The sequence below is a fragment of the Pundamilia nyererei genome, unplaced genomic scaffold (assembly GCF_000239375.1).
Source record: "Pundamilia nyererei isolate P.nyererei 1_Seehausen unplaced genomic scaffold, PunNye1.0 scaffold00083, whole genome shotgun sequence".
NCBI classification, from domain to species: Eukaryota; Metazoa; Chordata; class Actinopteri; order Cichliformes; family Cichlidae; genus Pundamilia; species Pundamilia nyererei.
Genome location: NW_005187484.1, coordinates 2,118,708 through 2,128,573, shown reverse-complemented (window position 1 = coordinate 2,128,573; position 9,866 = coordinate 2,118,708). Strand labels below are relative to the sequence as shown.

General features: G+C 42.3%; 1 protein-coding gene across 3 annotated transcripts in view; it reads right to left on the bottom strand.

Annotated features, from left to right (window-relative positions):
* Positions 1-9,107, bottom strand: part of LOC102213484 (SPRY domain-containing SOCS box protein 4) — a 58,230-nt gene extending 49,123 nt beyond the window's left edge. For 2 of the 3 annotated variants that reach the window (XM_005738358.2, XM_005738360.2), the window contains exon 1: positions 8,730-9,107. The gene's annotated coding sequence lies outside the window, so the exon portion shown is untranslated. Of the gene's footprint in view, positions 1-6,243; positions 6,419-8,729 lie in introns of all 3 variants that reach the window. The other variant, XM_005738359.2, reaches the window with a different exon arrangement.
* Positions 9,108-9,866: the final 759 nt, after the last annotated feature.

Below are 9,866 nucleotides of genomic sequence, written 5' to 3'. Positions count from 1 at the left end.
GGTTTTCGTGGATGCCTAGATGTTAAACTTAATTGTTACACCTGGTAGAGCAACAACACTGATCATTTTATTACAGACGAAAGGATTTAGACAGTTTTTAACTCTCAGCGATGGCGCAGTGATTGTTGGACTTAGGGACCTGCAGCAGAGTTTGGGCCCAGGCACGGCTAATGACATCAGACTTAAAGACTGGATATCAATGCTAAAGCGACATCAGTTGTTTACATTCTCTAGCAGCCCAAACATGTCTGAGAGCGAGAGCTGCCTATCACTCAATGACTATAAAGAGAGCTAAATTCAGTATTATGAAAGTGGACTGGTTACAAGTGATTGGATGTCTTTCAAAGTACAACCCTTTGCAAAACAGGTAAGAAAATTATTCCCCGTAAAAAATAGAAACACACTAATGAATAAAACCAAGCTATGAAGCCAAGCAAAGATGATATACTAGCAACCTGAGACCAAAAAGTAAGCAAATGAATCAACCAAGAATTGCCGGAAGACTGGGTATCTCCACCTTATATGACAGGACAAGCATGTGGTGGATGTAATAATAATAATAATGGATTGGATTTATATAGCGTTTTTCAAGGCACCCAAAGCACTTTACAATGCCACTATTCATTCACTCTCACATTCACACACTGCTGTAGCCACAGCTGCCCTGGGGCAGACTGACAGAAGCGAGGCTGCCATATTGTGCCATCTGCCCCTCTAGCCAACACCAGTAGGCGGGAGGGTAAAGTGTCTTGCCCAAGGACACAACGACCAGGACAGAGAGCCCGGGGATCGAACTGGTGACCTTCCGGTTACAGATGCGCTTCCCAACCCCCTGAGCCACAACTGTATAAATTCCTGATACAATTACATGTTCGTCCTGGAGGGGTTTAAGGAGCTGGTTAAAATTCTTGAGTGATAATACAACATTCTGGGTAGAAAACTGGAAAAGGATGGAAACTTCCCTTCATATTGTCTGCGTTAATACATTTCGTTCCCTGCAAGCTGCAATCAGACAAAATGTTTCATTTTTTAAATTTAACTTCCTTGAATTATCGCAATACAATCTTGAAGTCACCTAATAAAGACAATTATTTGCATGGTAAAGAAAAACAATTCACAACATCTAACCAAGTTAAGAGCACTTTTGAGGGGGCAGGCACATCGTTATTAAGGTCTTAATTCTATTCCTAAAGTTTTTACTGGTTCATATTACTATTCTCTTTTGTTTTATCAGTTTTTATATCCAAAAATATAATATAACATAATATATTCAAATAATATATGACAGCTGGGATAAGCTCCAGCGTCCCCTGCGACCCTGAAAAGGATAAGCGGAAGCGAATGGATGGATATATTCAAATGGCTTTTTAACAGAAATAGCAAGGGTGTAACTGCAGGTTTCTCTCAAGAACAATACTGCCAGATTAGACTTTGGACAAATGATAGTCAAAATAAAAATCGTGCCTGAATGATAGGAAGAGAAAAGTATGGAGAAGGGGAGAAACAGCTATTGATCTGAAGCACACCACATCATCTGTCAGACAGGGTGGAGACATTTTACGGCATGGACACGTATGGCTGCCAGTGAAACTGGGCCACTAGTGTTTTTGATGACGTGACAACTGATAGAAGCAGCAGAATCAATTCTGAAGTGTACAAGACTATATTCTCTGCTCAGACTTAGACAGATGCTGCAAAATTGATTTGACAGTGCTTCACATTTCAGGTGGATAATGAGCCAAAAACATACTGCAAAAGCAACCCAAGAGTTTCTCAAGGCAAAGAACTGAAATATTCTTCAATGCCCAAGTTAGCCCCTTGATCTCAACCCAATAGTGCATGCTCTTCAGTTACTGAAAATACATACAGGAGGCAGGGACGCACAAACAACAACTGCAGGCGGCAAAAGAATAAATAAATAACATTGTCCAAATCACTGACTAGGCACCACTAAAGCAGTAAACAAGGTTAGAAACCATGAGGATTAAAAAGACTTACTTTATTGAGAGGGAAAGTCTGAACCACGTTCATCTGAACTCAGTGGCACGTAGAATGTTTTCCTGTCAGAAACTGACTGTTAACACAATAAGTATTTACATGGATAGTTGGACATAAAGGCCACTATCATGAAATGAGCACAGCTGGTGACCGCTCCACAACAATTTATACAGGTTTTGCTACACACTTATCCCATTGCCACAAGATTTACCATAGTCAGTGCACAGTTCCAAATGAAAAAGCCACAAGACTATCGACAAAGTTAAACATTGCATCTGGAGTTGGTTTACTCACACTCTGATAATCATATGCCTCTGCTTCAGCATATTGACAAAATGCATCCACCACCCTCCTGTTATCCCTTCAATTCTGTCTCAGTAAGCTGACAGCAGGCTGCTGTGTACGTCTGCACTTCTTGTACCAACATACACAAACACACCATTGCATAATACGTTATCCGAGGTGAGATGATTCACTGAGGCTGTGTATGTGGACTGTGGCCTTGTGCTGACCCAGCGGTTTGGGTACACTGTTTTGCATGCAGCAGTTAAAGAGAGACAGCACAGACCGCCTATACTGCTACAGACAGGTAAGTGGGGTCAATCAGATAAATCTGGTAGTTTTGCATCTCTATATCAATAATGGAATCTTGATTATTTGGAAATCATGCACATATGAAAAGAGATCACAGACAGGAGCACTTTAAATGCAATTCAAATTAACTTATTCACTGCCAGCCATTGGCAGTGAATGAGTTAAACCCATTGACTCATTCACTGCCATTGACGGCTATAGACGTCAATGGCAGTGAATGAGTTAAAAACAGGAGGGATGGAATGAGTTGCCAAGTTTGGGGGCGTTCCTGACCCTAAAGCCCATCTCACAGGGCATTTTACAGCCTTCCTACACCACAGTTGGTTCCCCTTTGCCTGCAAAGGCAAAGAGAGCCAAATGGGGCTTGAATGCCTCAGGAGACTGTAGTCGCAGTGTTAGCAACAAAAGAGCTGCAGTCAACTATTGAAAGTGATCCACAGATCAAGACACATGCAGGCAAACTTAAGGTCTTACTGCTTAATAGCAAAATAAATACTTTTTTTGGAAGTAATCAGTTGCAACTAGTGTTACACTGTTGGAAATAGTTTTTTTTTGATGCACATGCCGTTTCTTTGCAGCAAGTTGGGAAAAGAAAAACTATAGCCAGCCGAAGATACAGTCTTTCACACAAGGCCCTTGTGAGAAAACGTCCCAGCGCCATAAACAAACCACAGGAGCAATCTCGCGTTACATTTGTAAAGGCATGATCCCTGTTTATGTAGTTGAGAAGGACAGCTTTCGTGACCTCGTCAAAGTCCATGATCCGAGGTACGTAAGCACTTCAGTAAAGTCGAGTTGCCTTGCTTGTATGACGCATGCCGGGCCAAAGTAGAGAAGGATGTTTGCAGTGTCGTGCATTATGCCTTGACGACTGACCTATGGATGAGCAGAGATACGCAGCCCTACATGAGCGTAACCATCCATTTCATTAACAAAGACTGCACCCTCTGCGCTCGCTGTTTACAGACTGCGTACTTTCCCGATGACCACAGGTCAGGTGGTATATCGTGATATAAAATAATTCATATCGTGATAAATATGTTTTCCATATCGCCCAGCACTAGCTGAAACTAATGAAAGCTTGGCTCATAGACCGTTTCAAGACAGGAAAATAGAGACTACAGGATGATCATGACATCCCCAAAATAAAACCAGTAAACAAATATCCTAAGTAGCTGAACATTTGGGTGCAGCTCTACAAGAGTAATTTTCATTCATAGGAGTTTGTACTTCTATACACACTGTGCCCAGCTTCTGTGAAAAGTACAGAAGCGTAGGTGGAAACTTTCTCCAAGAGGAGCTCTTTACACCACATCCTTCTTAGATGCGAAAGATAAACAGCCCTGGTATTTTGTCGCTCCCTCTACACACTCTGCTGAGAAAATCCTTGGTGTGCCTGGAGGGCTGGGTAAAAAAAAAAAAACCCTAAATAGCACCAGGTACCACCAGGTGGCACGCAGTATTCTGATGTTCTAGTCATACATTCAGTGCCTGAAGTAAGAATGCAATGAGCAGGGTTTTCTCAATTGTTTTGCATATTAAAGGAAACCTTTTGCTTAAAAGACGAAGAGGCTTTGCATCAATACAGTCTATTATCAGTGTCATGATAGAGACTGGGTGGACACTATTATTCAATAGCAGACAAAGGCCACAAACGACCCATTTGAAAGCCAGTGGTAGTCACAGCTGAACCTGGTGGGAAATGTTGCTGCTTTGCATACAGTCCCTGCTGTTCAATCACCCTTATCAGGACAGGGCAACAAAAGCAATAGGTGGATTTGTTTCTCCACCCCCAACCCCAGCCAACAAGAGTGGCTAAAGCCTTAGGGCAAATCCATCCAGCATTTGCCCTTTGGACTAAAGCCTCTCTGAAAACTGTTATCCTCCATCAGTAACACTTGTTAAGAAAAAAAAGAGAAAAACAAAATCATTTAAAACTGCCTTTAAGAGCAACTAAACATGAGTGGGAGCAATTTAAAAGAGCCGTTCAATTTACTGTGAGCCACTCAAGTAATTAGATCCTATTACAAGAGTGCAAACACAGGGACACTGCCGGCCTTTTAAAATGACCTGCTGTCCCGTAAAGCCCAGGCTGGGCCCTGCTCAGCACTGGCTTGCTCTTAATGAGATTTCACAACATTAACATTCTACTGAGTCAGCATCAGACACACTGACTACAGCCTTGCTCTGGTGAAACAGCCTGGGCTCTGAGTGTGCATCTTTACTACCGAGTGCAAGTCTCTGTTAAAGTGAGCGTGGGATGGAGGGATTAACCGGACAGATAAAAGTGGAATTCTGCTGGAATCCCTCCAGCAGGTACTGGAGAGACAGTATTCAATTTTTGTCTATGGAGGGAAAGTGTCTCCTAACAGTTTCAATCCATTTTTTTCCACTTATTAAAAAATTATGAGCATTGCAAGTGCTGCTTGAAAATTGGGTTACACACCCTTCTGTTGCGTTTTTATTTCAGCACAGTGCTCTTTCCTGACAATGTTTGTATTGGAAAGTATCCACATCGGTCATCAGAGGCTCTGTCACGTGTCTCACATTTATATTTTACTTGGGACATCCATACAGATATTCTAACCACCATCAAAGCACATTTTAGCATTCTGTATAAGCTTGTGATAATGACGCCATCTATGATTGCCTGACTAGCACAACTGCTCCCTTACGGCAGAAATTGCGATTACTTTCTTGAATATTGTAATTATTTAAAACAAACGTTCTAATACTATATGAACATTATATAAAAGAAAATTTAAAAAAGAAAATAAACAAAGACAAAAAAAAAAAAAAAAAGCCTGAGCCAGTGTCCTTGATGATGATGATCGAGGACACAGGGTCTTTTAACATTGGACATGAGTTGGACACCGACCATAGAGTCCATCTCACAAAGACAACCACCAGTCTCTGCAAGCCTACCATCACCACAGGATGTTTACACAAAGGGACTGACTGCCTCAGGGAGACCAGAAAGCTGACGGCTATCCTGTGTATAAGTGGATCATGAGACACTGAGCGATCTGGAGACAAATGCTGGAGTGGGAGACCGATAATCCCTCCACAGCACACTCTCACCTATGGAAACCCCGAGTTAACCAGAAATATACTGGTTAAACTCAAGGTTAGTAGTAGTAGTATTTATTTATTGTCATTGTCAAGAACAATGAAATTGCGTTTGGGGCTTCCATACAACCCAAAAAAAAACAAAAAAAAACAAAAAAAAAAACAGTATATTTCTGGCAACCAACCGAGTCAAGTCCCTTTTGGCAAAGAGTCACATCACAGAAGATTTCCACTTGTTGGTGCAGACTGACTCAAGTGGATTTAAAGCCCCTTTTCCATTAGTACCTACTCAGATCGACTCACCTTGGATCGCCACAACTCGACTCCGATTGCAACGCGTCTGAGAGTCCCGCAACACTACAACAAAGGTGGACGTCTAGGCAAGAATATACCTGCTGCTCGGTGTGTGAGCTTTTTATCAGACTCAGCGACCACAGCATTGTTTTTTTTTGTTGCATTTTCCCTTGTTGCCAGGTTTAAAATAAAAATTAAAAAAGTGGTTTTTATGAATAAGTCACTCTCATAATTCATCAAGTGACACCACAGGCATGCAGTCTTAAGACATCACATTTTAGTACCTACTTGGATCGCTTGGAAGCCCGGGCGAGCAGGTACTAACAAAAGAACCAGGTACTGTGACCTAATGGAAAAACCTGAAAACCATAGCGAACCATGCCGAGTTGATCCAAGTAGGTCCAATAGAAAAGGGGATTTATTCTTGCCACATCCGCGAGTCCACTAGGGTACAATTTGATCCCTGTGAAGTAAACGAGTATCCGTAAGCACAAGGGTTTGTCCAAACCACATTTTATGTTAAAAACTTTAAAATAAAAGGGAGAGCTATACATGGTGTCTCAAAGGTAACATCCTAGCAGCAAAGAGAGTTTGTTTTTATAAAAAAAAAAAAAAAAAAAACACACACACACACAACAAATATTAAGAATAGATTTCCTGTCCACATCCTGAACAAAAAAGCAGATCGTCTCATTTTTAGAGACATTGGCAGGACGGGGTTTGTAACAGCCGGAGGAGACAGTAAAGCAAAATTTATGCTCTGTTCAAACTGTATATCAGATAACTGGAGACTCCAACTGCTGCACCAAATGACCTTGCCATTTTTAGGGCTCAGTCTTTCAATGTTTGGATCCAGACAAACCTTAGAAAGTTGTCCAAGTGTAACTCGTGGTTCAGACTGTAGAAATATCAGAAATGCTACACCGAAGAATTTATGGTCTTTATGTTATATGCAGATTATTGATGGAAAGCAGTAAATAAGAGCCAGAAAGGGTCTACTGCACCACTTCTGCATACGTCACAACGATCTATGGCTTGCATTAGATGTGGATAAATAAATGGCGGTAGTTGGTACCTTGGTGAACAAAAGACACATTCAGTATAGTCTGAAGGTGGAAAATTCATTTATCTATCACAATCTAAGTGGCATAACCTTATGATCAGTTTATCATAAAGATTTTACAAAACTAGTATGTGATGAGCAATTACGTTGCATTCGTGAACCTCATAGCAACAATTGGTGAGATTCCTATATGGGGGAAATGCACATCCAAAGACCCCACTCACTAAAAGTCAATCCAGATCACTGATCATTAAGTAAGGTCTACTTGAGCAGGTTAAACTATGTCACAGAGGCGGTTTGTTATCACACACATACCCCACAGTCAGTGGGCTCCAATCAGCCATAAAAATCCAGAAGCTGAAGAAATACCAATTCCCTGCTTTTTAAATGCACGAAGTGGCTACTATCTTTTATATGACTGAAGATGACCCATAATATAAACTAAACATAAATCAGAACTCAACTGCTGACTTCTAACGCCATGTTTACATTTATGCATGGTCAAAGTGAGGTGAGCTGACGTCATGATAGCCACAGGGTCGAAATCCAGATGGCTGGAAGTGGAGTGCAGGGGTCATTAGCCCCTCTATTAGGAGAAGATAAGCTTGCCGTTGTACTGTATGGGAAGCTGGTTAACATTCACACCATGTTCAGTGCTGCCTCTGATGGAGCTGTGGAAAGTGCTTGCCTGTTGAAAGATTCTGGCTTTTGTTTATTACACTGTTGACAACTAAAAACACGATCCAACCAACCACCACAATGGTTTGCCTAGCTGCCACATCAGCCAGCTATGCTCTCCATCTTACCATCTGCTGTGGTCCACCCACACAAATCTCCCATAACACTTGATCTGGACAGTAGCCTGACAATACCCTGGAGGGCAAAGCAGATGGTGTGGTTACAGGCTAGGCGTTTAGCCTTGAATAGCAGGCAGGCTTAAGATTAAATGGCCACTGAATGGAGTCAAACAGCCTAGCTGCTATTGGTTGAAACACACTCTGCTACCTACCTTGTTTTGCTCACATGGAAAACAGCCCGTTTCAGGAAAAAGAAGTTCACCAACTAGCGAAATTAAACCAATCAGGCAGCACACATGTGAAAACATCTCAAGACCTCAGGCATTCAGGTGGTGAAAACTGTGCTTATAAACACAAGGAAAACTAGTTTCATGCATGATCCTTTAAAACGGCAAAGAAATAAATAAATAAAATAGTTTGGTGTTGACACATTTTAGTCAACTACAATACAGGTCGATTGACTTAATGCTGCAGCAATGTCATCTTAATGCATCCGGGCACGACTGACTCCCTACGAAGCCATTTAGATAAGTATACCAAGCCTATATACGCCAGCTGAAGCACCAGTCCTAGCTGCTCAACAAGTTAGCCTTAAACATAACAATGACCGACCTGCTCTCAAAAAGCTTATGCCGAAATACTCAGAAAACACCTTTAAGTTTAGTTATTCTTTGTGTCGTCTGTCATCAAGGAGGGGAGCACGAAAACAAGACCGAACATTTAGTGAGTTCGGGAGAACGCTCCCGTCTCCGGGCTGTTCGTGAGAAGAAGGTAACGTCGCTTTCGCGAGCCTGAGAAATCAAACAGGCAAAGTTTGAGTTCGAGGAGTTTTCTGCTTCCCGCAATGCAAAGCGACGAGCGTCCTTTACAGACTCTGTAGTTTCTGACTGATAGAAAAAGAAAAACTAACTTACCACACACAGACCTCCGGCAAGCGCATCCAAAGCTGGAGGGTTTCGAGAAAGCCGACCCGACGAAAGAAAAAACTAAACCACCTCTCACGACGCCAAGTTTCCTCTTTCCTCAGTGAAAACGACTGCTCGGAATTAATACGTAGAATAACATGTAATAGTTACGGTAATGACTTTACGCTAAAGACAAACAAAAACCCACACAGACCTAATCCAACACGGTATACGTCCGTGTTGACGAAGTGAAAGGACGCCTTACGAACAGCGAGCGGCTTTCTTTGTTCCTCCTGCCTGCAGCGGCTGTTCCGCGGATATTATCGCCGTTCATGTGTCCCTGACAGCCGCTGATTGGCTGGAGGGTCGGGATCAAGAAAAGGTGACTAGCGTTAAGCTAGCAGCCCAGCAAAGCGTTTCCGGTCACGACGCCCGAAGAGAAACGCTTCACTTAAAAACGGCATTTTTTTAAAGCGAATTTGTGTCCAGTCTACAGGCACGGCGTTATAAGAACACGCACCGAACGACGTCGTGGAGTGTTTTTGTGAGCTTTTGTTGCCAAATGCTATTTTTTCCCTGAAGGTGTCTACATGTGTGCTTTTATTTTGTGTGTCGGCTTCTCCGCACTTCCTGTTACACTCTCGCTTTTAGAGCTGAGGCAGGGTGGAGACCACTTCATGCCTTACATAGTTTTACGCTGAGCTTAATCACAACGGCTCAGTGCCTTTGCAGTGTATTAACGTGAACTTGGAGCACTGGTTCTACTTTTTGTTAGAGATGGACCGATCCGATATTAAGTATCGGTATCGGTCCGATACTGACCTAAATTACTGGATCGGATATCGGAGAAAAATAAAAAATGTAATCCGATCCATTAAATATCATGAAAGCACCTCACAAAACTTGCAACACGCAGTAACTCACCTCAGAACGTTAGCACGTCGGAGCAGTATGCATCACGTGATAGAGCGGCTGTGGCATGCAGGACCTGTGGTCTGGATAGCATGTGGAGCTTCGCTAGCAACCCGGCATTTAATCTCCGACAAAGTTATCCCGAGAGAAGTAAAGCAAGCGTGTAAGTCCATCTCTGAATGTAAAGCATTCCTGCGTTAAGCTTAACGAGCGACTGCCTCTCGCTCTCCGGCT